Here is a 27,219-nt window from a genome sequence, read left to right as displayed (position 1 = left end):
AAGAAAATGCTAAGCATGTTTTGCTGTATTTCACATTCTGTGGCCTAATCCTACATTCTCAAAGTCTCTTTTTCTCTAGAAGAAGCTTTCCCCTGCGGGATCTACCTTTTTGTTTAAGCCCATAGGAGTTGGCAGCATCCTTAGGGAGGTCTGAAAACTTCAAATGTATTGGTAGTAGAGATGCTTGTTGGGGCGTCTGAAGACAATCTGTGAAACCGTGCTTTACTGGCTTTTTCTCTTGAGACCCACCTACTGTCAGATTAAATTTAGAGAAGTCACCCTTAGAAGAAACCCTTTGAAGAGTTTCTTTTGCCTGTTCAAATAGGGTGCCTGCAGGAGAAGGAATTAACTTGATAGTTGGAAGCCTTGGGTTAGCAGTCATATCATATGTGGTTGTGATTGTTTGAGGGTGGAGTGCACAAGCAAACTTTTTTTTAACTTTGCCTTTGCACTCAGTTCTTCCTATCTGCTGCCATCACTTAAATGTAACTAGAGTGATTTAGCCCGAAGGGGAGGTGGACTGCCCAGACTTTTCCCAACTGAAGACAGCATTGGCAGAATGCTGTAAACCTCAGGCCTGTGGCTAATTTACATAGACTAGAGGCAGACTGCAGCATCCTAATCTTCAGTATAAAGGTGCAGGCTGGCTTCTCTGAAGATGGCGTGTTGGATGCTGGGAATGGTAGTTGTCATGGGTTTCTGAATTAGAGGGTGGTCGGGCTGTCTTGTAGCAGCCTGTAGGTATTGGCTATCTCTGTCCTACAGAGAAGGAATAGGAAATGGAGATGGAGTGCAGTATAAATGTATAGTTTAGGGAGCACCACAGCCCACTGCTGAGCAAAGCCTCCCTGCAGAACACAATTATGAATAGTTTCATTCAGTCTTGGCGTTCCTTGTACAGAAAGAGAATAGGAAATGCTAGTGCTACAGGTTCAAATATCAAAGGTTGCCATGAGTTCAAGTTACTATTTTACCGCAGAGTGTTATATGATTATTGGAAAATAATAAGAAATACTGGCAATAAATGGGGAAAGCTATTTAGTCACTAACACTTGGTCTTTTTAATACATGATTTCCCTCAAGGAGCCATCAATTTGTTTCCAGAATGACTCTGGTGGGTTTGCCTCAATAACCTTGGCTGGCACATCATTTATACACATTTATTAATCTTCCAGTCAGAGTGCTTTCTAACCTTTCTTTCCAGCAGGAGATTTTAGGTGGTTTTTTATTTATTTTATGTGATTATTTTTTATCTTTTTATTTACCTTGATTCTCCCCTTATGGTGACTCAAATTCCTTGACACAAAATTTATTTTAGTTTTTTTAAGGATTACAGCTGAGTTAAAGGACACAAAATAAATGTGAATAGCCAGCATCTGCTCTCTGAAGAGACAGCAGTAATATTCTCCTTCTTCCCACATATCCAGTGCCTTTATATGTCTGCTCAGGAACCCCCAAAATACTACAGTTTGAGTATCCCTTCTAATGGCAATGGAGGTTGATCTGTCTCAGCACTGCTTCTATAAGAGCCTGACTACCTTCAGTGTGCCACAGAACCTGCTTTCCATAAAGTTGCTGCATTTCCAACATGCTCTATGAAACTTCAGCTCCTTTCTTAAGCATGGGAGTCATGTTGTGATTTCTGATACCATCTAGAAAGCAGAAACCAATATGCAGAAGAAATGCTGTATCTTAGACTGTAAGATCTTTAGAGCAGGGATCCTCTCTTTGTTCTGTGTTTGTGGCAGAAGCTGTACAATGCGGTCATGGTCCATAACTGGGGCTTGTAAGCACTACCTCATCACAAATAATTGATAGTACCTATTATTATTTATTTTTTATTTATTTATTATAATCAAGTGGTCTGTCATTAAAGGGACAGAATTAGTATAAAAGACAAATAATCAAAAGCGGTCTGGGGAAGGCAGAAAAAAATCAGAAGTAACAAGATAATGACAAGGACTCAAAAAGGAGTTTATCAACTGGGGTGGGCAGGGAAGGAAAACTAATTAGAGAATGAAAAAAAGTGACAAAAATGAGGAGAATGGATGAGTGGAAGAGAAGGTAGGAAAAGGGGAGAAAACTGGTAAGAGAAGACAAATGACAAAATTAGTGAAGACATTTAAATGAAAGAAAAGATTGTACACTCCTTGGGGAACAGATCTTGTTTTCTCGTCTGCCATTGAAGCACGGTGCACACAGGTATACATTTCTAAAATAATAAATCCTTTGCTTTAAAAATAACTCTAGCAACCTGAGGTTAAAGTTTTTCGTCACTTTAGGGTGACTTGCCTTGTAATAGCTGTCTTTTCCCTCTACTGCTAGGCAAGTGGTGTTGATCTGATGAGTATTTGGCTTCTCACCTAATGCATTACCTGTTTTGAATTGAGCGGGAGATTTTAGGACCCTGCATATGTTGAATCATCCTGATGTAGGGTGCTTGAACCACTGCATTAACACAGAGTAATTAATGCTGAAACATACTAGTAGGTTGATTCTTTGTGCTCCCTAGCAGAGTGAACTAGGGCCTGGGCCACAGAAGTCCTGCAGGGAAGACTTTAGGAATAGCCAAGTTTGAGGAAAATGTCAAGCTAAAGGGTAAGTCTGGATGATGATGTGGTGTTTATTCTGTGGGACCTACGCATGCTCACCTCCTGCTGTAGGGGCGCTGGGGCCTGATTCAGTTCTGGGAAGCTGAATCGGAGCTAAAACTTCTGTTCAAAATTAGCATGGAATATAGGGGGCAATACTGCCTCATTGAAGTCAGTGGGAGTTTTGCCGTTGACATGCTACAATCTCCATTTTATTTAAGGGGAATTGAGGCATGCAGAGGTTAGGGGTATGTCTATATAACAGTGAATTTCAGAGCCCAAGTCTGCAATCTATACATTCCGCCTCGGGTCCTGAAGTTCGGGGAAGGGGGCAGGCTTTGGAGCCCCAGGGGAAATGTCTACAAAACAATTTTTAGTGCCGTAGTACTAGCCCTGTACTCTGAGCCTCATTACTGTGTAGATGTACCCTGAGCAGCCTGCCCGCGGTCACAAAGGAAGTTTGCGGTAGAATAGGGAATTGAACCCAGGTGTCCTAAGTCCTCTGACCACTGGACCATCCTTCCTTGTTTAGTCTTGAACCGCACTCCTTGTTGTTTTTGTGGATACAGACTAACACGGCTACCCCCTGAGTCTTGAACTGTGCTTCAAGTTTGCAGCTGCTCTAAATTATTGGCAGCAGCTTGTTAAATATAACAGCAACTCTTCACCTAAATGCTTTCTACCTTTTTGGTCTTTGTTTTTTTCCTCCTCTCCTTTCAGAGGATAATCAGGGTAGTGTAGAATTGTTTTCTTCCCTGTCTAGCTCTAATAAATAGGAGAAGGAAAACAGCTTGCTTTCTTCTATTTAAAGTTCTTAACCAATTTGTCCCTGTTTTCATGGCAGAGCTTTCCCTATCGGCAGCTGCGTGGGCTGGTGACAATATTAACAACTAAACCAATCACTTAGAGATGCACTGACGTTTCTTCCATTTAAGGGCTCTTAAATTCTGTCTCTTCCTGCCAGCAGTGAGCTAGTGAAGAAGGGAGTGGATCTGGAGTTGTTTTTCTTGAGCAGGAAAAATACAGGTTTAGGGGTGCCTGGGGGCAGCACATTGAGCTATGCTCCATATAGTTGCTTTTTAAAGAAGATGGTGTTCCCTCCAGAGAACCCACTCCTATATGCCAGTAGATGAACAAGGATTGCAAGGACCTGTTGCTTTAACCTTAACACTAGTAGCACTACCAGATTCATGGCACAGCCCCACAGCTTAGTTCTTAAGGCAGTGCTACATCTGAATGCTGACTGGCACCGCACTTGCGCACTAGGAATAAAAGCTTGACTGCACCCTCTATCTCCTTTGATGTACATGGGCAAGGGCAGCTAGAATTTGTGTGTTAGAGGAGGGAAGTGCTGGTTAATCTCTCTCCAAGGGTGAATCTCTGTATTTTTTTGAAAGAAAAGAGACTTTCACTTGGGAAGAGTGTGAATGTGATGGTAATGGTGATGTTAGTTTGAAAGTGGCAGATGTCACTTAACACTTATATTACAGTAGCACATAAAAGCCACCGCCAGGTATGGCTTGTAAGAATGTTATTGAAACAGTGTGGGCTGTAACGATGTGCTGCTGTGTCACAAAGTGTAGAAAAGTATTTGTATGACATGCACCCTAAAATCTCTCCAGCATCTGGTCCCCTGCCCTTCCTTGCACACAGGGTGTGTCTCATGAAGGAATTATTTAAAACAAAATCTAAAATCTGAAACTCTAAACACACTGGAATGATAGTTTGTCATGATCAATCTTTCTAGCTGTAACTGTGGCAAAAGGCCAGGATAGTCAGAATCATCCATACCTAACGTTTTATCTCTTTACCAGCTCCTAAAAAGAAATGGATTGATGTTAAAAATACCCTGACATAAAGCATGACATTTCCTGTTAAAGGAAAGTACAGATTTTCTTCTAGGTAGATTTTCTTTTAAGTTTAGTTGTGGGACAAAAAGAACTGATATGCAGCAGTATTCCCCTTTATTTGAGAAGTCTGTGTTAGAAAATGTGCACTAGTTGAAATAAATGGATTTTAAATCCTTCTGGTTTAAACTGGTGCAAACACCTAAATAGACATATTAAAACCGATGTAGCCCTTGCTTAAACCCATTTTGCATGCATTAGTAAACTACTGAATGAAGCTAAAGCAATTTAAGCAAGAGTTAATCCAGTATAAATTTGTGTACATTAGGTGTTTGCACTGATTTAAATTCAATTAGTTTTGTTAAAGTCGTTTGGCTTTTCTACTGTAGACCAGGCTTCTAGCATTACTCGAGCTGAGACTGTTCCGTTGAATTTCCCCTTCAGGTGAGGAAAGCATGCTAGAGCAGTGTTTCTCAAATGCAGTCACCGGGCCGCATGTGGGCTTTTCTTGCATCCACAGCCTCCTGGACTGTGGTGGGGGTGGGGGGGAGACCAGCAGCCCCTCCGCCTCTCTGGTGCTCCTGGGGGCACAACCTTGGTGTTGGTTGCTGGGGCCACCAGCAGGGGTTGAGCCCTGCCCCCCTCTGGAGACACCTGGGGTATAATACTGGAGGAGCAGGTAGTCGGTGAGTTCCCCACCTTCCCGGGGTGATGGGGCTCAGGCTTTGGGCTTCAGCCCTGGGATGGCAGGGCTTCAGGCTCTGTCCCTAGCTGCGGGGCTTCAGGCTCTGGCCTCCTGTGGCTCCCCACCCACTCACCCCCATCACCCCTGGCCCCTGCTGCCTCCCCCGATCCCTCATCCAGGGCTTAATTTGTTCCCAGATTTGCTAGGGCTAAGTCTACTATGAAAAGTGATACTTGCATGTTTGTTAATATCACTTTTCACAACAGACTTACTAGCTAGCAATAAATAAATTACAATGATTTGGATGTGTGTATGTGCATATTTATTTGTGTTTCCTAAAGCTAATTAAAGGAAAAGGTGTGAGAGCGGCTACCAGCAAGAGTTTGTGGCCACTCTATGAGGCCACCAAATAATTTGTCCTGAGAACCCCTGTGCTAGAGGAACATCAGTGTGAGTTTGGGATCAATTTCATTTTTCCCTTCAGAATGTTTGCATAACTGTGTGCCAGGGAAGTTCCATTTTCATTTGGACTGTGAGCTGCTTTGTGTAATCCCTATATTTGCATTTTGTAATATTCGTACTACATAAAAATGGAAACAGAATCCTAAAGACAAATGTCTCGGCTTAGCGCCTTCTCCAGTGTTCTGAATCTTAACTGTGTTGCATGTTCATAGCATAGGTGGCTGAAAATGAGAGCCCAACCCAATGGCATTTAGAGCCCTGAAGTGAAAAACGAGCCCATAATGAGTCTGTTCAGAACTGCAGGTTTCTTAGTGTAAAGCTCACCCAGAAGCGGGTGGTCTGCAGAAGGTCTCCAAACCCAGCGGTTCTGCGACATAGCATGTGTGGGCCTGTGGAATGACTGCAGTCTGGACCGCACAACCCCGATTGATGGTCTGTACCAGCTCCAGATAGGCCACCCTTGGGAATAGGGCTGTGGGGTGGGTCAAACAAAGGACTGGGATCCGGCCAGTCAGTTTGTGATTTACAGAGGTCCAGTGGCCACAAATCGCCATGCATGTGGTGAGCAGTGCTGGCCTGACATATTTTTAGAGGAAGTTCAAGCCTTTCCTGTGTGGGCACCACTTTCTTCAGGTCCTGTCCTTGCCCTCCCACTGCACTAGGACGCTGTCCTCATTCAGCCCCTCCAGTGCTTTGGTTGCCTTGGGCTTGGGCTGTGAACAAGAAGTGCCACATGTGGCCACAGTGCTCTACTTCCCTAGGATTGGGTTTGGTGGTGAAGTTCTGCCTTAAATCTAGCGAGACAGGGCAACGTGAGCAAAGTAAAATGTTTTTTAAAATCCAGTAAACGTGACCGAGTGGAGGACACTTATGAGGATGACAAAGCAATACGGTAGCTCCCCGGAAGGAGGAAGTACAAACTCCCTTTTAGCCAGTCACTAATTATAGTCCTTGAAGCTCACTATCATTTATTGTGCACTGTTTTGCGCATCTGCAGTCACAGCATCTTCACCTACTTCCACACTGTTCCTGGGCTTAGTTATTCCTTTCTGGAAGATTATTTCCAGTCAGGTCACACAGTCCTGTCTCATTTCCTTCTGATGTTTCTGAATAAATCTCTTCCAGATTGTGATGTTTAATGGCTGCGCCCAGCTCACTTATCACCTCTGCCTGACTAGCCTTGTAATCATGTGGGACAGTGGATCTCTAGCAAATATCAGTTGTTTGCATCCTACGCTCCTGTTCATATATAGAGTAATCTTTTGAAATTTCACATCACTGGCCTTCCTCTCAAAATTCATGTCCCGTTTCCTCCCAGAATGCCCTCCTCCCAAATCTACTAATTGTTTCCTTTATAGAGTATTGTCTAAGGATGTTTAATTGCAATAGGATTATAACAGGTCTTTGTACATTTTGGGCCAGCTCTGGCGGGCATGGCTGATCTACACAAGGCACAGGTCGGGGAGGGTATTTGTGGATGTGGGTATATGTGCTCTCATAAACATACGTGTGTGTGTGTGTATGCATGCAAAGGGTATCTTTAAAGCTGTCCTTTGCACTCCTCTCACCCTAATGCAGATTCTGTGTAGGGCTGGTTGGCTTGCACCTAGACCGTGTAATGAGCATTATTGCAGTAGAGAATTGGTCTAATGCAGCGGTATCATGGCCCCTTTCCTTACAGCCACATAGTTTCCCCCTGCTGGCCCATCAGCAGCAGAGAGGGAGCATGACATACAAGCTGGCTCTCTACATGACCTTACACTGAGGCAATCTTCCCTGGACTGGGTAGGCCAGCCTTAGAGCCAGATTGTGTCACTGTTGCACTGCATCAGAGACCGTGATCCGTATTGCCTCCAATTACTGTGTCCATACTGGGTTTTTAGGCCATGTCTCTAAGCTCCTGCTAGATTGCAGTACAGAGAAATGCCCACCTAGATTTTTCTCAATGAGGTGCTGTCTCCTTTGTCCATGTTACAGTAAATATATATTACAACATACACACACATCTGTCCTAATTGACCAGTTTTTTAATCCCATTTAATTGCTGTTCACATTGTCCAATGTGATGATGTAGAACAGGGGTCGGCAACCTATGGCACGCGTGCCAAAGACGGCACGCAAGTCGATTTTTAATGGCACACTGCTGCCCGCCGGGGTCCCGCTCAGCCCGCTGCCGAACCCCAGCAAGCAGCAGTGTGCCATTAAAAATCCTGCCTGACCCAGCCTGCTCTTCTCCACCCCCCGCCTACCACTCTCTCTGGCGGGGGCAGAAGCAAGCTTGCTCCTGCCGGCTGCTGCTGTACAGCAGGCTCCGCTGGCAGCCAAGCTTCCCCCTCCCCCGCCTCTTCCCCCAGTGTGCTGCCTGGAGCCCCGCCTCCTCTCCCTCCCTGCTGCCGATGGCCCTTGCGAGGGAGGGGAGAAGAGCAGCCCCAGCACCCTCGCTGCTCAGACCGGTAAGGAGGCGGGGAAGGGGGGGTAGGAGCGGGGCCTTGGGAAAGGGGGGGTAGGAGCGGGGCCTTGGGGAAGGGGGGTAGGAGCGGGGCGTATCCCTCCAACCCCCTGCCGTGAGCCACTCAGGGCAGGGGGCTGGGAGCAGCCCACCAACCCCAGCCCTCTGCCCTGACCCCTGCACCCCTTGCACCCCAGCTCCCTGCATCCCCCCCACGACCCCATTCCTGACTCCTGCACCCCCTCACATGCCCCCAGCCCTCTGCCCTGACTCCTGCACCCTCCACACATACCCAGCCCCCCAAACCCCTGCCCTGACTCCTGCACTCCCCACACATACCTAGCCCCCCCACACCCTATGCCCTGACTCTTGCACCCCCCGCATTCCCACCCCCCACCCTGAGCACCAGACTGGCAGCGGGCTGAGCGGGGCCAGCAGCTGGGACCCTGGTTGACAGGAGCCAGCTGACGGAACCCCAGACTGGCAGCGGGCTGAGCCGCTTGGGCCGCTGATGGTCTGGGGTGCTGGCCCCGCTCAGCCTGCCGCCAGTCTGGGATCCCGGCCCCCGGCCCCACTCAGCCCGCTGCCAGTCTGGGGTTCTGACTGCTGGCCCTTTGCCAGCTGGGGTCCCAGCCACCGGCCCCGCTCAGCCCGCTGCCAACCTGGGTTCTGGCTGCTGGCCCCTTGCCAGCCGGGATTCCGGCCGCAGGCCCTGCTCAGCCCGCTGCTGGCCTAGGTCAACGGAACCCCAGGCCCGCAGCGGGCTGAGCAGGCCGGCGGCTTAAGATCAGCATTTTAATTTAATTTTAAATGAAGCTTCTTAAACATTTTGAAAACCTTGTTTACTTTACATACAACAGTAGTTTAGTTATATTATATATAGACTTATAGAAAAAGACCTTCTAAAAAATGTTAAAATGTATTACCGGCACGCGAAACCTTAAATTAAAGTGAATAAATGAAGACTCGGCACACCACTTCTGAAAAGTTGCCGACCCCTGATGTACAACATGGTCCTGCAAGTGCTTATCGCCTTTCTCCACATCCTCTGACATCAGTGTGAGCTGAGGGCATTGCAGGAAATGTTCAGGATTAATACTATTATTAGCAGATGAGGAAAGGGGTACAGGATCAGACCCCTCAATATGTGATCCAGATAAGAAGCGCACAGGTTGGAAGAGGGGTTTATATAACAAATGTCCAAGCCTTTATCATGTGGCTGTTATCTATGCTGTAGTTTCATTACAATAGTTTCATGTGGTGACAATGCTTGTGTAACTACATGTCCTAGACCTCCATCTTGCAGTTGACTCTGCATGGGTAGATTTTAGATTAGAATCTCTTTAGTGCTCAAATGTTTGTACAGTGCCTACACGATGGGGCTCTCATTCTGATTGGATCTCTGGATGCTACTGTATAGTATATGTGTGTGTCTTATTGTGTGTAAATACGTGTGTGTGTGTGTGCGCGCACACACACACACACACACACACACACACACACGTGGTATAATTAAAACATTCCATAATAAAACACTCCCCTGCACACCTCTTTTCCCCTGGGGAGGGGATGAGAACAAACATGTGACAGATGTTAGTCACATTGCTTAATGCACTACTAGAAAGTGCTCAGATACTATGGTGATGAGTGCGGTATAAGAATCTACATACAATAGAATATAAATATTAAATGTTCACTGGGCGTACCTATCTGTACATGTCATCAATAAATATGCAACCAATATTCCTAAGTTTGCCGATTATAAAGAGGAGAAATAATAGAATTCACATAAATATGGGGGAATGTCTGCTTAGGGCGACTGGATACGGGTTAGAGCTTTTCTGATGTAAATCACTGGTTCAAAACTTGCTCCTAACAACAGTGATGGAAAGTTGTTGTCATGTAACAGCTATTCAGCTGTGTCTGTGAAATGAGTTGGAGGGCTTAGGTCAGTTCCTAACGGAGAGGTGAAAAATGCCAGCAAAAATTCCAACACAACTGGCACTCATTGACACTTTAGTGACAGCCTTTGAAGAGCAGTCATGGAGTGAGTGGACACAGAGACTTCATACCATCATAGATTTTTACAGATTGAAAAGACCTATTAAGTTCCTTAGACCAAACTCAGCCTGGAGCAGGATTGTACCATAAAGTTTATCTTTTTAGTTCTTTGTCCTGTCCAGTTTTAAATGACTTGGCTGACACCAATTCTCTTGGAACTCCATTGTACTGTCTAACTGATCTCACCAGTACGCTTTTCCTGGTGTTCATCCTAAATTTTCCGTTGCTTATTTTTTACCATATTACTCCTAGTTTTACCTCCATGGAATTACTGTTACCCATACTGAACTATTCTTGCCCATCTTGTTGGCCAGTGTAGCAAATGCTGTAGCAAAACTCTTGGTTTCAATACAGAAGCGTCGTTCACCTGCCTTTTTGTCATTTAATATTACAACACCATGATTGTGTGTGATACAGAAATCCCTAAGAAGAGGCTCATCACTATCAAGTTCTGGCTAGAGATGACGTCACTATCCAGTAATATGGCTCCAGTCCAAATTTAAGGGAAAATATTAAAAAAAAAAAAAACTGACACATTTCAAGTCTCACTTTTTTCAAAAATCCTTTTTCTATTTCTAATATCACTAATCTCTCTGTGCTTTTTCCATACCAGAGCCCTTTCCAGCCTGCCCAATGATCTGACTCAAGTTCTCAGCTCTAGATCCTTCCTATAGACCAGGGGTGCTCAAACTGGGGGTCAGGACCCCTCAGTGTGTTGTGAGGTTATTACATGGGGGGTCCTGAGCTGTCAGCCTCCACCCTAAACCCCACTTTGCCTCCAGCATTTATAATGGTGTTAAATATATACAGTGTTTTTAATTTATAAGGGGGGGTCACACTCAGAGGCTTGTGTGACAGGTTGGATCACAGAAACCCCCTTGGAGGTTGCCACCTGATGTGCCAAGACTACTTCTGCTCCTGCCTTCCTGCCCTGGCAGCTTAGGACTTCAGTGCCCCGCCTGGTTTGAGCCAGACCCGCTAGCCTGCTGCAAACCCAGACCCAGGTCTGACCCACGTCCCCTAACAGCTGCAGACTTAACTGAAAGCAGCTTACAGAAGTGTTCTTGTCTTTAACACTCAGATGCCCAACTCCCAAAAGCATTCTTTTGCTGCTATAAGCTGCCTTACACTAGGAAGGTTTGCTGGTATGGCTATACTGGCAAACCTTTTCTAGTGTAGACTAGGCCTAAGTCACTGGGGATCTGATCTTTCATTTCTCACTCTCTCATTCACTGGGAGTTTTGGGGCTGTGAAATGCAGGATTGTGCCCGTGCATGTGTGCGTGTGTACAGAGGCAAACAAAGTCTATGCCAACCTTTCACACTTTGTTACTGAATATAACCTCTGGCTTTTTATAGTGAGTCATGTTTTTTCTGAACATCTTTATCACACATGTTTTATCTTAAGAATGGGATTCAGCTTCTCTGAAATCCTAAAGTGCCTATGGGCTGTGATGTATACAAAGAGCAACATGTAGTGCATTTCCCATTTGGCTGTCCTGGATGCTCCAACGCGGATCTAGTAGTTTAGAAGCTGTGAAATTGTCTCGCTGTGCTACAGTGTTTTTTGTCAGTTCCCTGAAAAATGGAAGGGGGGAAAAAAAACCTGCAAGGAAGAACACAGCTGGCATTGCATTTTTTGTTTGCTAAGCTTAATGTCTGAGTCTACAGCTTTGTCATGCAAGACTTTTTATTGTAAGTAGTACCTGCTATAGAAATAAGTCTATTCTTTAAAAATATAAAGCAGCAGTCTTCTGTTGTTCTGTTTAAGGAATTCCCTTGATTTGTTACGTCTCCTAATTTACATTTTGTTTCATGTCAGCAAAACAAAATATCTGTTTCTGGGAAAAGTTGCATCTTTAAACTAGCAGGGATACATTTATTTATATACTGAGACTGCCCTGCTGCCCCCTGCCCTTCTCACCCTTTGTATATATCTAGGGACAGTCAGCTGAAGTGACTGAGCAGATGAAGAGAGAGGTGGAAGCTCAGGATATAGACCAGGGGTTGGCAACCTACGGCACGCATGCCGATTCTGAGCGGCACGCAGCTCCCTGCCGCGGTCCTGGCCCCCAGCCCCACTCAGCCCCCCCGCCCACCGCTCTCCCCTGCAGGGGCAGGAGGCAGAAGCTTGGTTCTGCGGCAACCAAGCTTCCCCCCTCCCCCGCTTCTTCCCCCAGTGTGGTGCTTTCCGGCCCCGCCTCCTCTCCGTCCCTGGCCAATCAGCTGATGACCCTAGCGAGGGGGAGGGGGAAGAGCGGCAGCATGCACACAGCTCCGTAGGGGAGGCAGAGAGAGGTAGGGACGGAGCCTGGGGGAAGGGGGTGGAACAGGGCATATCCCTTCCAGCCCCCTGCCATGAGCAGCTCAGGGCAGGGGGCTGGGAGCACCCCCACGAGCCGAGCACCCCAGCCTTCTGCCCTGAACCCCCCCACCCCAACACACACACAGCCTTCTGCCCTGCACCCCCACAGCCCCAGCCCTCTGCCCTGAACCCCCAGACACACTCAGCCCTCTGCCCTGACCCCTGAAACACCCACCCCCCAGGTCTGGGGTCCCAGCCACAGGGCCCTACTCAGCCCGCTGCCGGCCTAGCTGAACAGAACCCCTGGCTGACAGCAAGCTGAGCAGGCTAGTGGCATAAGATCAGCATTTTAATTTAATTTTAAATGACGCTTCTTAAACATTTTGAAAACCTTGTTTACTTTACATACAATAGTTTAGTTATATAATATAGACTTATAGAAAGAAACCTTCTAAAAACGTTAAAATGTATTACCGGCATGCGAAACCTTAAATTAGAGTGAATAAATGAAGACTCGGCACACCACTTCTGAAAGGTTGCCTACCTCTGGTATAGACGACAAAGTGCTTTTTGGGTCAATACCAACATCTTGAATTGCTCTAGGAAGCCAGTATGGTCTAAGAAACATCTTTATAGGTACAGCTGCCCAAGTACCTCATATGTAAGTGGGCAGCTGCCTTTTGCAATAGCTGAAGTTGGAGTGATCCCCAGTATAGCATTGTGTAGAAAGAATCTTGGAGCTGACATAGGTATGGATGACTGTGATAAGTTTTCAGAGAAATGGTTGCAGCCTCTTATCCAGGTACAGATTGAAAAAAGGTCTTGGTCACGGTTGCTGTGTGGACCTCCAGACGCTTCTGAGGTTTGTAAACAAAAACAAAAAAAAGTAACAAAAGAAGGGCATTTTCCTTCAATCAAAGGGGCAAGGATCATTTCTGCTATTTCCTCTGGCTGCTTCCCTCAGCCAGCCACTTTCACTTCTGTCTTATAGCTGTATTGAGCTTTAGCAAGCCAACTTTGAGCTTTAGCCAGTTAGCTATATTTGAGTCCTGATCTGAGAGAGATCTCGGGAAAAATCTAGCAGCCACACCCATTTAGATAGATAAATAAAGATGCAGATCTCATATTTGTATTAATTATGGATCCATTTTGCACAAGTGTAAGCAGCTACACCAAGAGCAAGGCCGTGAAGAATCAAACTTTTTTGCCCATTGCAAGGAGATGTTTGTGCAATAGAGCTAGTTAAAAATGGTGTCTGACGAAGTGGGTATTCACCCACGAAAGCTTATGCTCCAATACATCTGTTAGTCTATAAGGTGCCACAGGACTCTTTGTTGCTTTTTACAGTTCCAGACTAACACGGCTACCCCTCTGATACTTAAAAATTTTTGACATTCAAAATTTTCAAATTTGAGGGGGAAATCAGGACAAAAGTCTATTTCCTCCCCCCCCCCCTTTTTTTTCTTTTGAAAAACTGTAGTAATAGTAAAAATTTTACATCATTTTTAAAAAAAGGTGAGAAGAAGATTGGAAAACAAAGTACAGAGTAGTTTCACTTCTTTTTTTAACAGCTCCATTTATTAACAAGATCAGTGCAGTTGCGTAGGCCTTAGTCTGCTCTCACATACACCACTGTAAATTAGAGGTAGTTCTTTTGGAGGTGACTAAAGTTACAGAATACAAAGCCTAGTTTAATATGGAGAATAATGCCCCTTGTGCCATACCCAGACCAATAACCAGATTGAAGGAATTTAAAGGCTCCAGATAATTTCACAGTTCCTTTGCCACAACTTTCTTGAGAATACTGTCCCCAAAAACAAAGTTTGAGACTTGGTGATAATTAACAAGATGGTTGGCATGAGAAGATGGCTTCTAGAGTATAAAACTACCAACCTCTTGAGTGCTGATGTGATTCCTTATTTAGAGGGGAGTGTTGACTCTCTATAACAGGGGTCTCAAACACGCGGCCTGGGGGCCGCATGCGGCCCGCGGGGTTATTTTCTGGTGAACCGCGGCCAATGGGATCTGCTGGGGGCGGTGCCTGAAGCAACAGCCACACACACCCCTGCGCCCCTCCTTCCCCAGTTTCCGTCGGCTTCCCGGAGCGGCACGGGGGCAGGGCAGGCAGGCAGGGAACCTGCCCTGCCCCCGGTGTGCATCGGGCCAGAGCCCACCCCCCGAATCCCTCCTGCAGCCGAACCCCCTGCCCTGAGCCCCCTGCCGCACCCTTCCTGCACCCTGACCCCCTGCCCTGAGCCCCCTGCTGCACCCCAACGCCCTGCCCTGAGCCCCCTGCTGCACCCTGCACCCCTCCTGCACCCCAACCCACTGACCTGAGCCCCCTGCTGCACCCTGCACCCTGACCCCCTGCCGCACCCCTCACCCCTCCTGCAACCCACACCCCAACTCCCTGCCCTGAGCCCCCACCACACCCCTGGGGGCAGGGAGGGGGCAGAGTTAGGGTGGGGATTTCAGGAAGGGTTTGGAATGGGGGCAGGGAAGGGGTGGGAAGAGGCGGGGCAGGGGCAGGGCCTCGTGGAAGGGGTGGAGTGGGGGCGGAGCCAAGGGCGGCATGGGGGAGGTGTCAGTAAATGCGGCCCTCGGGCCAATGTACTAGTCCTCATGTGGCCCTCGTGGTCATTTGAGTTTGAGACCCCTGCTCTATAATGTTAGTAGACCAGTGTCTCCCCACAATATTTTATCTACCAGGAAGAACACGGGTCATGAGGCTGCCCAAAACATACAGAGAAGGCATTGTATCATCCCCTCCCCAGTGTGGATTATTAATTTGCATGGCGGCAATACCCAGAGCCCTTGACCAAGATCAGAGCCCCATTGTGTTAATCTCCGTAGAAACCCATAGTCAGATACTGTCCCTACTCTGAATAGTTGACAGTCTAATAGACAAAATGGACAAAGGGTGAGAAGGGAAAGAGATGCGAAGAGGTGTCCAGGATCACACAAGTTGCTGGTTAAGCTGGGAATACAACCTAGGTCTTCTAACACCTGAGTTCAGTGCCTTAGGGTATGTCTACACTACAGGATTAATCCGAATTTATATAATTCGAATTTAGGAAACCGATTTTATAAATTCGAATGTATTCGGCCACACTAGGCACCATTAATTCGGTGGTGTGCGTCCAAGCTACCGTAGTAGCATCGATTTCCAGAGCATTGCATTGTGGGTAGCCAATAACATCTAATTGCCAATAACATCGAATTGCGGCCACACTAACCTTAATTCGGATTAACAATACCGATTTTGATGCTACTCCTCTCGTCGAGGAGGAGTACAGAAATCGAATTAAAGGGCTCTTTAATTCGAATTAAATGGCTTCGTTGTGTGGACGGGTCAAGCGTTAATTCGAATTAAAGCAGCTAAATCCGAATTAAAGTCGTAGTGTAGACCAGGCCTTAGTCACTAGATTACACTGCCAACTAGATCTACTAGCATAGGGGCTTCCAGTCCGCTTTGGATCCAGTGAATCTCAACTGTGGAGTTCTCTACGTAGCCACAGGACAAGTATGGGAATGACAGTGGAAATGCAAGGTTTCCTGTGTTGTTGCAACAACATACTGTGCTCCCTGGAGAACTACAACTAGGGTACCAACTCCTTTCACAAATACCCTTTAGAAAGTAATTACCAACTGGACCAGAGCCAAAAAAGAGTGATGTAGAGACTAAATGTTTCATAATGGTTTACCCTTTGTCTAAGCTAGCCATTCTCCCAGAGAGGTCTGCACCTCTGTGCTTATATATATATATAGAAGCCCTGTCATTGCTATTAAGGATCTTAAAGATTTCAGGAGCAGTCTGTTATGAAGGTAAGAGAGGATAAACTGTCCCTTCCTTCAGAATTTAAAAATGTATAAAATGAACACATTACTAAAATACACTTTAGAAAAACGCACTCCCTGATTCTGTATCAAGTTTCAGTCCTGGGCAGATTGTGACTGATATGAGTTTATAATGCAAAATCAACAGACTCTTCGCTCTAGTGGACTATTATTACTAGTAAAGATATTTCACAATACAGAAGATATTACAATACTATGTGTTTTTTGCATCCTTTTTTAAAATTAAAATTGATGTACAGAGTCTGATCTCACTTCCTGTGAATTCAATGAGAGTTTTGCTATTGACATCAAGGGGAAGAGGATCTGACCCATAATTTGAAAGAGAGAAAAATAAATGGGGAGGAGGTGTTTGTTTTTGAAAGAGAAAATGTATGGTGGAAGGTCAGAGGACAATTTCTTTTGCTTCCTCGGGGGAATTAAGATTGGCAGCAGATCAGCAAGCAAAGACTCCCAGAAATACTCTTTAAATAAAGAATTTGGTTGTCAGCCAGGAAAAGGCACTTGAGTTTTGGCACTGGTGCTTCGTATTAAACACTGACAGGCAGCATATTGTACGGTAGTCATTACAATGACAGTAGGAAGCTAATCAATGTGCTAGGTGGAGAGGTTTAAAGGGAGGATTAGGAGGAGACTGTTTTCCTTGCAGCCTTCCATGGTAGAACATAAACATTGGTTTCTTTTGTAAAACACTGTCTTGGGAGTTCTAATTCTCAGAACATTTGCAGTGCTTCTGCATGCAGTTACTGGCAATTGTTTAATTCAGCTCTTGAAAATTAGCTTTTGTTATGGCACTGGGTTGGGTATAGCTATGCAGTTTGTCTCCTGTAATTGATCTGCTAAATAATTTATCAAATTATTATTCTAGAGGCAGTTTTCCAACCATGAATTTCACTTTAGTGTCCTGATCCTCTCCGAACCTATCCTTTCCTCCATGTTCCCCTTCCTACGTGTTTGGGAATCATTGCTTAGTTACCAACTGACCAAGGAGGGTTTTTAAGTTAAGGATTGATATGAATTTTATTTCAGCAGCCTGCTTTTTGTTTTGTTCTGGTCTTTATTCTTCTAAGGACAGGATGACCCCAGTCAGCACCAATAATGGAAATGTCAGAAATTGCTGTGGATATACAGAGATAATTGCTCATTGGTATTTTAACATGGTAGGAAGCATCAGTTCTGGTGGTAATCTTTTGTGTGGGAGAGAAAACTTGATTTCTTTTTTATTTAATTACTGTTTTCTTCCTTACAGGACATTTTTAAAAGTAGGTTTCATCCTTTTAGAATTCATTTTTTTTTTTTTGGGGGGTAGGGTTGAAACTGAAATTTGTGTCTATTTTCATATTTTTGATTGCTCAGTTTCACAGTTTGCACAGGGTTGATTTGCTGTTATTGTAGGATTCCACAGGAGGGTTGAGTTGTCATAGCAAGTTGTGCTTTTATTTTTAAGGGGGAATCTATTCCCTCCAGTGTTTTACATTCAGGAAACAGCATATAAATAAATAAATAATTGGGCTTTTGAAAATGGCTTTAAGAAAAAGCAAATGAGGTAAAATTCTAGGCCTTTCCAACCTTGATAATATGCTTTAGGGAAATAATTGTATTGAGATCATACTTGCAGTATCTGGTGTTTTTTAATACATCTCCAGCTCCTGGAATCATGTTAATACATGATAATACCCATCTCTTACATAGCAGTTTTCGTCAATAACTCTCAAAGCACTTTCAATTCCTGGATCTGAGTATTCATTGTGTTTATAAAAAAAAAAAAAAAAAAAGTTTCCAACCTTTATGGCTGTAGAGAAAAGCTTGAAAATGTAAACCCTAATCGCTCAAACAGAAGAAAAAGAACCAAGCATTTATTTAATTGGTGTGATTTTTAAACCAGTCTCATGAGATCTGGGGACCTGACTCCTGATTTTTGAACACATGGAGTTGATAATACTGCGTTTCTTTCTTTGGTAGGGGAGAAAAAGAGCCTTAAAAATATCTATTTAGAGACGCGAAGAAAACTACCAGTAAAGATGAAAGAAAAAGGCATCACGCTAGCACGGAGTGTGTTAATTGTCTAGGATCCAGGCTCAAAGACAATTGATATAAATGAAAATTTGTCCTAAGCAGGAACTTCAGGCATAGGTCCCTGATGGGGATTTTGAGTATTACATGATCAGTTTCTGTTGACTTGTTTCTGTGATTCTCCTTCTCACGGAATAACTCAGGCTCTGAAATGTGACTGTTTCTTAAGCAACAGAGCCTCAGCTCTGGACTGTAGACATGGATGAATTAGGTCTTTCCCCTTCCTCTTTTCAACCAGAAGTATTTTCTTTGTTTCCTCTTGGTGGATCAGATGCTCTGTAATTAATTCTGGTAGATGGGAACAGCCTGCCTTTCACTGTAGATTGGCCAATATTGAAGGGGGGAAAAAAACCTATAAGCACTATAATTTTTAAGTTGTCAGAAGCTGTTGTAGAAGTGATCATATTAAATACCCTGCTGGTAAAAACAGGTAGTGAACCTATCCTATTGTACACATTGGCCATTGAGTTTGAGCAGGTGATAATGTGCTTTGGGCGTCTATCATGTGAGCACTGTACATGAAGGGAAAAATCTTTGAATCTGTCTGACGCATCCTCCCTCTTCTGTTTTTTACCTCATGTTTTGTTCATTGCACGGGTTTTCCACCAGCTTCTGGGAAACTGATGGTTGATGTTATCTCCATCACTTGCTGGTCTGTCATGAATCACCCGGAGCTGACCTGCCATGGTCATAAGTATTTCAGTGTCATCCTCCTTCCTCCATCTAGATAACCATCTCATTTTCAACCTGGGAATGATTCCTGAATGACTCACCTGGATCAGCAATTCCGTATCAGACAAGCAGACATCCCCCTGCCCCCCTTCCCCCATTTGGATTGATATGGCCTGACCAGCGATTGCTGAGACTTCTTGCCCCTGTTGGGGAAGTCACCGATTTATAGCCTCTTGCTTTAGACTTGCCAGCTTCCCTTTTGTAGACGGGGAAGGCACATGCTACTGGGGGCTGAGTAAGGCTGAATAGAACCTCTGGTTCACTTTGTTTTCAGTGGCATCCTCATCATCTCTGTTACTGTAGCTATGATCCTCACCCCCATTATCTTTTTTTTTTTTTTTTCATATTCAACTCCAGCATAGGGGTTGAGGACACTGCAACGTTTGTGCTGCCCTTCTGTGCACTAAGTGAGGCTAATTCATTTTGCACTTCACAGTCTTTCTCAAGCACTCAGTGGTGGATGTGAAGGTTAAATTGCATGACAAAGAATTGATTTTTTTCATATGCTTGCCTTAGAGGCATTCTGATCAAGTGGCTGAGTATTCTTATGCACGCCTCTCCAAGCAAGCACACCTTAATCAAGCACTCACTTGAATGTACAAACTGCCTTCATTAAGAGGGCTAGCGATTCAAAGATGCCCTGTGTTTAATTCCAGTTGTCTGCTTAATTAGACATTTGAGTCCTGTTAATAGATTGATGAACAATTAAAACAGCTCCAGTGTCTCTCCTGACTAAGATGCATTCAGCAGCTAAGCCCTGTTATCTGCCCCTTTAGGAATTTGCTCTGCAGTTAGTTAGTTGTTACCTGTGCCTGTTTTGGTCTGTAGCCTTAGAAACCCACAACACAAGCACATTAGAAGTATCTCTAAATAAACCCATGTTAGCATGCTGCGCTTGTGTTGCAGTCAGAGGCACAGTTACACACAGGGATAATAGGGCCACAGGATGAAAAAAATAGAAGCTACATACAGCAACCTTCTCCTTTCCCCAGACTTTTACATTTTTGTCTTTACAGAATATTTTATAATTCGATTGGGGTCATGGGGAGCTGTTATGTAATGAATACCAATTATCTTTAATAAAAAAAAATTTAGGTAATCATTGATTAATTTTGTTTCAGGCTGTCCATGACCATCAATATAGTAACTGATTATGTGCAAGTTTAATAATACCCCTTTTGATGTAATAGCTAGAATTCCCAGGGGTAACCTAATAACATTGGCAATTTCAAGACACTAACTGATAAAGATGGCATTAAGTAGTAGGTCTTAGCTGGGGGTTCACGTGTACTGCTTATCAAGTATGAACCATTTGGGCCAAATTCTGGCTGCCCCTGTGTTGGGAGTAAGGAAGATATGTCCAAGGAGCGCCACCTTGTGTACATGGACAGGGAGTAGCTAGAATCCTGATTCTTGCACAACCTGAGTATGGGGTACAGGAGAGTGGTGAAAGCACAGTTAGAAGTGCCACAGAATATGGGCATTGGATGAGCAGAATGGGATGTAGCCAGGGACCCACCTCTGCATGCGCTGGCTGGCTATCCGTGGCTAGTTCTGGGAGAAGCACACACTAACACCAAAAAGAAATCTAAATACCATGGTGATGGGCATGACAGAAGAACCTAGATTAAAATTAGGATTAAATAGAAAGTCTGCTCCGAAGCATGCTCCCCACAATGCATTCCTTCCTTCCTCACACAGTTAAAAGCCACAGCAAAGCCCTTTGTTGGAAAATAAATCTATTTGGAAGGCTTATGATAGTTTCTGGAGAAAGTAGTGTCCTCCCTCCCAAGTTTTGAGTATTCTCTTCAGTCTCCCAGATGGTTTACGCCCATGCTGTAGCCACCAGAACCCTATCTGATTTTTAAGTTGTCAGAAGCTGTTGTAGAAGTGATCATATTAAATACCCTGCTGGTAAAAACAGGTAGTGAACCTATCCTATTGTACACATTGGCCGTTGAGTTTGAGCAGGTGATAATGTGCTTTGGGTGTCTATCATGTGAGCACTGTACATGAAGGGAAAAATCTTTGAATCTGTCTGACACATCCTCCCTCTTCTGTTTTTTACCTGCATGTTGAGCAGTTGCTTTCCCTGAGGGAATGTGCTCCCAGCTTTTAGTGACCAGGAAGAGAAAGGCCAGGTTGCTTAGTGTGGCAGACCTGGGTTTGATATAGTTCCCATAGAAGACTGAGTTTTATTTGAGCACTACACCATGATTTCAGGTACCTAGGCATATTTTATATTTAGAGCAAAAGAGGTGAGACTGCCTTGATATGGTATTTCCAGTTATTCCTTACTATGATAGTGCATTGGCTCAGTGTTTGCAAAGTGCTTTAGTATCCTAAAATGAACATACAACAGAAAAATGTCTTTATACAATGCTTCTTACTGCTGTACCAAGACATGAAAGGAGAAACAGCGACATTGGTGGAGATGAGGAATAGAAATCTTGGACAAGTATATAAAAAAATACTAGTAGAATGACAAAATTCTGCAGGTGTGAAGGAGATTAAGGCTGGATGGAGGCCCCAAGTTTGGAGGGGCCCTATATGTTTGGCACCATGGAGCCCTGGACTCCCAGGAAGCAGAGGTGGGAGCAGCACCTCAAAGCATGGGTCTGCCTTTTTCACTGCCAAGAGAACGCCGAGGCACTCATTTCCCTCCACTTAAAGAGCAGGCAAAGGAAACTGCCTGCCTATGGCAGCACATATACTAAAATTGGAACGATACAGAGAAGATTAGCATGGCCCCTGCGCAAGGATGACACGCAAATTCGTGAAGCGTTCCATATTGCAGTGCTGAGCAAAAAAACAGGTAGCATTTTGGAGCCAGTGGGGTTTCTGTTCACACGCAAAACTACAGGATGGCTGTGTGTTGACCACCACCTCTCACGTAAGCTGGCAGCATGAGAATGTGATGCATAGGCCCCCGTCACGATATTTGAGGGAGAGGAGACCCTCAGCAATAAGGAGGGGAAAGGAAATTATGTACTCTACTACACACTAGTTCTCGACAGCTGGGGGTGTTGGTGTGGGGGGAGGTGTACGGGATGGTGGGCATGATTCTGTCCCACTAGCCTCAGCCTCTCAGCTGAGGAGGAAGTGTCTAAGGGATTTTGAGGGCAGCCTAGAAATTTTGCCTGATCCTGTGGCCCAGTATAACCCACCTCTTACTCACAAGATAGCTGAACATGCTCACCCTCATTCCCAAGATGTTAAGTTTTCTTGTGGGGAAGACAAAAGCAGCACAGCCTTGTTGCTAGAAAGAATTATTTTTTTAAAATAACAAGAAGAGACATTTGCTGGAAAAAAATGTGCTGGGACAAGTTGTAGGTGGTTTGTTCTTCCACATCAGTGTACTTAATAATTTGTGTAAGGAACTAAGAAGCCTTGGCAAGAGCAAAGGATTGCCTAGCTAGCACTGGTGCAGTGGGTGGGTTTCCCCTCATTATTTATGTAACTGTAAGTGTAGGTGTTTTTCACTGGAAGATTGTTTGCAGAGGTTTCCCTCAGGACTAGTTTCTGCAGCACTTTGTTCCCCTTTCCTTCAGCTCCCCAGGGCTTATTTGGCTCAGTTCCTAGAAGTCTTTTCGTGTCTGACAGCAGCGTTGTACTAAGTGAACTATTTGTTCTTTTTCCAGCAGTGAAAACACAGTCAACTGCTGTTTGTGTCTGCTGCCTTCATCTCAGTCTTGCTGGAGACATGCTGTGCTCCCCTGTTACAAGACATGCCTCATGAAGCTGTTGTGTTTGGTGGAGAATCTGTTTATATTTTGTGAGCCTTGGGTAGGGGCCTTTAGGGAGTTAGAGAGACAGATTTTAAAGTAGAAGACAAAGTTAGGTGAAACATTTAACAATCTTACAAGTAAGTCTTAATTTTAATCATAGAATCATAGGGACCTCGAGAGATCATCTAGTCCAGTCCCCTGCACTCATGGCAGGGCTAAGTATTATCTAGACCAGAGGTTCCCAAACTTATTTGGCCGACCGCCCCCTTTTCAGAAAAAAAAATTACTCAGTGCCCCCCTGGAAATCTACCTTCTTTAAGCGAACAAACAGAAAGACGCAGCGACAAATTTGCGTTCTTTTATGTATCTATATTTCTACCTACGTCCTACAATATAGTAAAGAAAGATGTTGTTGTAAATAAGACACCTTGAAGCTTGAAATTATAAAATTATTTATTAAAATCAACCATAGTAACATTCGCATTACACACAGAAAATTAAGATAACGAAGGATAATATTAAAATAAAAATTATGAATAACATTAAAAATAATCCTAATGAGAAGGATGAACCTGGTGCGCTGCTATCAATTTATTAATGTTCGGCTCTATTTTTGTCAGCAGCATTCTTAAATCACCGCGATTAGCTATTTGCAGTCAGTTTCTTTTTTTAGTTAACAGATTTGTGACCGCACTGAACCCACGTTCCACTAAATATGATGAAGGAAATGCAATTAAAAACTTTTGTACTATAGCCCATAATCCAGGATAAAGTGTAGGTATCTGCTTTTGCAGCCAGAACTATTGGTAGCCATCTTTGAATTTAAATTTCAATTCCTCATTTGTTGTTACTTCTATCAGTTCTTCTTGTAATTTTGGAGATTCTTCTGTGTTTGTACTTGGAAAAAGGGTCCAAAACCCAATCGGGTATGTTCAATTTTAAGAATATCTTCAAATCGTTGATTGAAGTCAGAATGGAGAGCCTCCAAGTGCTGACAATAGGTAAGCAAGTCTTCATCATGTTTTTCTACTGTTGATAAATTTGGAAACTGGCTGAATTCTCCTCGTCCTAAATTTCGTTTGTACAGAAGAAGTTTTGCCACAAACGCGGAAATAAGTTTTTGGTTTTGATTAAATTCAGCTCATCGCCTTGGAGCTGTAAATTTGTTTCATTAAATTTATTAAACAAGTCTGTCAAATAAGCTATGTCATTTTTGGAATCAATCAAGTTGGCTCGTAAAGCATCATCTTTGTTTTCTAGGAACTCTAGCACTGAGTCAGAGTTTATAAAACCGATCCAAACAGGCACCTTTTAATAGCCAATGAACTTCTGTATGAAGCAGCAAGCGATTGAATTCTTCATCGTTTTCAATACAAAGTTGTCCAAACAATCTGTCATTCAATGAATTGCTTCTGATTTTGTTGATTGCTTTAATGACATAATGTAATGACCTATGTAGGCGTTCACTCAGATTTTTGGCAACTAAATGTTGACGATGAATGACACAGTGTACAGCGAATACATTCGGAACCGCTTTTTTTAAATATGCAAGAAAACCCCTGTAGCGCCCTATCATCGCTGGAGCACCATCAGTAGCAACTGACAAGATATTACTCAGGGGGATTTCTTTTTCTTTAAAAAACTCTTCCAATGCATGAAATATCGATTCTCCTTTAGTATCAGTTTGCAAATTTTTAGCAAATAATAATTCTTGGCAAATTTTTTCTTCTTTTATGAATCGCATGTATGCTAAAAGTAAGGCTTCATTTCCTGGCAAAGTTGACTCATCAAGCTGTATAGAGAACTGGGATGTTTTTAAATACTCACATAATGAGTCTTCAACATCTTGAGCCTTTTCATCAATTCTTCTTTGCACTGTATTATTGCTCAAAGAAATTTTCTTGGTAATATCAGACACTGGCTTGTGTAGCATAGTGCGTATTACCTCACTTATAGCCGGTAGAATTAGTTCTTCACCAATAGTATGCGGTTTTCCCGATTTAGCAATCAGTAACGAAATGTTGTAAGAAGCACGCAACCCATCGTCATTTTCTTTGGATACTATTGAAAAGAGTTTTGCCAATGTCTGCTGTCTCAAAAATTTTTCTTTAAGTGCTTGAAAATAAGATAAGGATTTATCTATCTTATCAGCATGAACTTTTGTCAAATGTTCTTGTAGTCTTGAAGGCTTCATAGCTTCATTTGATAAAACTTTTTGGCAAATCAGGCACATCGGTAATGTATTGTTTGTAGGCGACTGAATAAAGCCATAGTTCAAATATTCAATACTATATTGTCTACATTTTTTCTTGGGTTCAGCCATGATATTATCTGTAAAAGAAATAAAATGTATGTGTTTATTTATCATAATAGGGGTATAAAATTATCAAGATGTATAACAATTTATATAATTGAAAAAGTGCAATTTCTCTTGCCGGAACCAAATTTTTTTGCAATAGTTGTGTTGTTAGAATATCGCCCACGACATCAGGTATACAGTGGTTTTTGCGTAAGACGGCAAAAGACAACCAAACTAAAATACGAATGAAACTAATAAACTGGGTTTTGTTCTTTGCTCAGCATTAGATATATGTATTTGATATTAAATTGTCAAATATCAAACTAAATTTAATCAAGAAATAATTAATTTAAAAAATAATCAATATGCAATTAAAATCAGTTAATAGTTTTAATTTAGTTTGCCCTTATTTAAATAATTGTTCCTTATTAACACATGCCTTATTTACCAATTAACACAGATGATTCGATAGATATAAATAAATGTTAATAGTTAACAGTTTTTTTACAATTTCATTCTCCTGTTTTCGTTAATATTGTAATAAAAAATATGACAAATATATTGACTGTACACTTCAAATAGTACTGTACCGACACAGGCCTGCTACAATTTTATTATTAGTAAGCACTAGAGACACAGAAACATACGGTAGATATGTAAGAAAATGTATAAAAATACTCATGTGTAAATTGCTGTTTTATTGAAACAACAATAATACAATTTGCTTTGTATGTGATCTGTAATCCGTAAAGATCGAAGGTATCGAATATGAATAAAAAATTTTAAATACTTATTGCACTATTGTTAACTGCTTTTTACACAATTCAGAAACAATCTAAATTAGATTTCATACATGTCGCCTATTTATAGTATCGTATTGTAAACAAGTCATTACACGCACATATTCCTGCCGATGCATGCTGGACTTCCCGACAATGCGCGACACGCTCGCCTGCCAACACTTGCTTGTTAAGAGCTGTTGGCGGACTTGACACCTGATCGGTTATAATTTGTGAGTTTATTTGGAAAATAAAGTAATCACTAAACTTTAACTCTGTTACACAACAGATGAAACATGTACGAACGGTTTTTCAAAATTTTCTTATATTCTCTTCTTTCTTTTTGCTTCCACCGCCCCCTTATTTTTATTCAACGCCTCCCAATTGCACCCGAGGCTACTACTGCCCCCTGGATCGTTCCAGCGCCCCCCAGTGGGCGGTATCGCCCACTTTGGGAACCTCTGATCTAGACCATGAACTTCCTTGTTCCAGCTCTTGTAGCTTCTGTATGTTAAAAACCTTTCCTGAAAATTTCTCAAGTGGCTTGTTGTTCCTAATGAAAACAGTGAGGCAACTTGAGGTGGTAGATCACAGTTTGTGATGCTGTCCACTGGTCCTGGCTGTCTTGATCACAAAACAAGACAGTCGCACAGAGAAGGCTTAATTGAAAAGAAGAGCAGAAGATAAGAAAATTCAGCTTTTGTCTGTGTGTCTGGGAGCTCACAGGCACAGATCATGTCGCATGACTCAGTCATTCCTGGAGCCCAGCTTTTGACAACATTTGCATAGATTGCCTAATTTTTTAAAATTTCAGTGAACCTTTTCACTGAAACTTGAGATGTTTGACTTTAAAAAAAGAATGTCTTTTGATGACAATTATATCCAGGTTTTTTTCTGACCAGCTCTGTTAGAAACACAACCGTGAAGATAGAGGTGTCTGGTTTCCTCACTTTGGTGGAGTCAGAACATTGTCCAGGATTGATAGCATGATGGTAAATCCTGGTATTTGGTGGCAGTAGCACTGACCAGGATCATGATGCTGATGAGTCGACAGGATGATACTTCTGTCCCTGACAAGTAATCACTAAAACGGCTGGAGACTGGCCTGTTGTCTAATCAGAACACGTTTCTGATAGTCCAGGTGCTAGCCAAAGAAATTCTGGTCTGTTGCTGCAGCGGTTTTGTTACCTCATCAGAAGCTTTGAAAAGCCCAAACAATTCCTCGGGACTGGGATTTTGGAAAGTGCTCAAAGGCGGCCTAACTGTTCTCTTTGACTTCAATGGGAGCAGAACTAGGCAAACACTTGGGTGCTCTAGAAAATCCAATTCAAGCTCAGCTCCCACCATTTCTTTG

The 27,219-nt window shown here is 43.4% G+C and overlaps 1 protein-coding gene and 1 non-coding gene across 2 annotated transcripts in view; both read left to right on the top strand.

Moving 5' to 3' along the window:
• The window catches only part of GPC1 (glypican 1), a 311,474-nt gene that overhangs the window by 71,882 nt on the left and 212,373 nt on the right, over positions 1-27,219 (top strand). The gene's annotated exons all lie outside the window — the stretch shown is intronic.
• Positions 21,752-21,855, top strand: LOC135884181 (U6 spliceosomal RNA). The gene has a single exon (XR_010561676.1). It is a non-coding gene; the product is annotated as a U6 spliceosomal RNA (small nuclear RNA).

Source organism: Emys orbicularis, chromosome 9 (genome assembly GCF_028017835.1).
Source record: "Emys orbicularis isolate rEmyOrb1 chromosome 9, rEmyOrb1.hap1, whole genome shotgun sequence".
NCBI classification, from domain to species: Eukaryota; Metazoa; Chordata; order Testudines; family Emydidae; genus Emys; species Emys orbicularis.
This window is presented reverse-complemented; position numbering and strand designations above follow the sequence as displayed.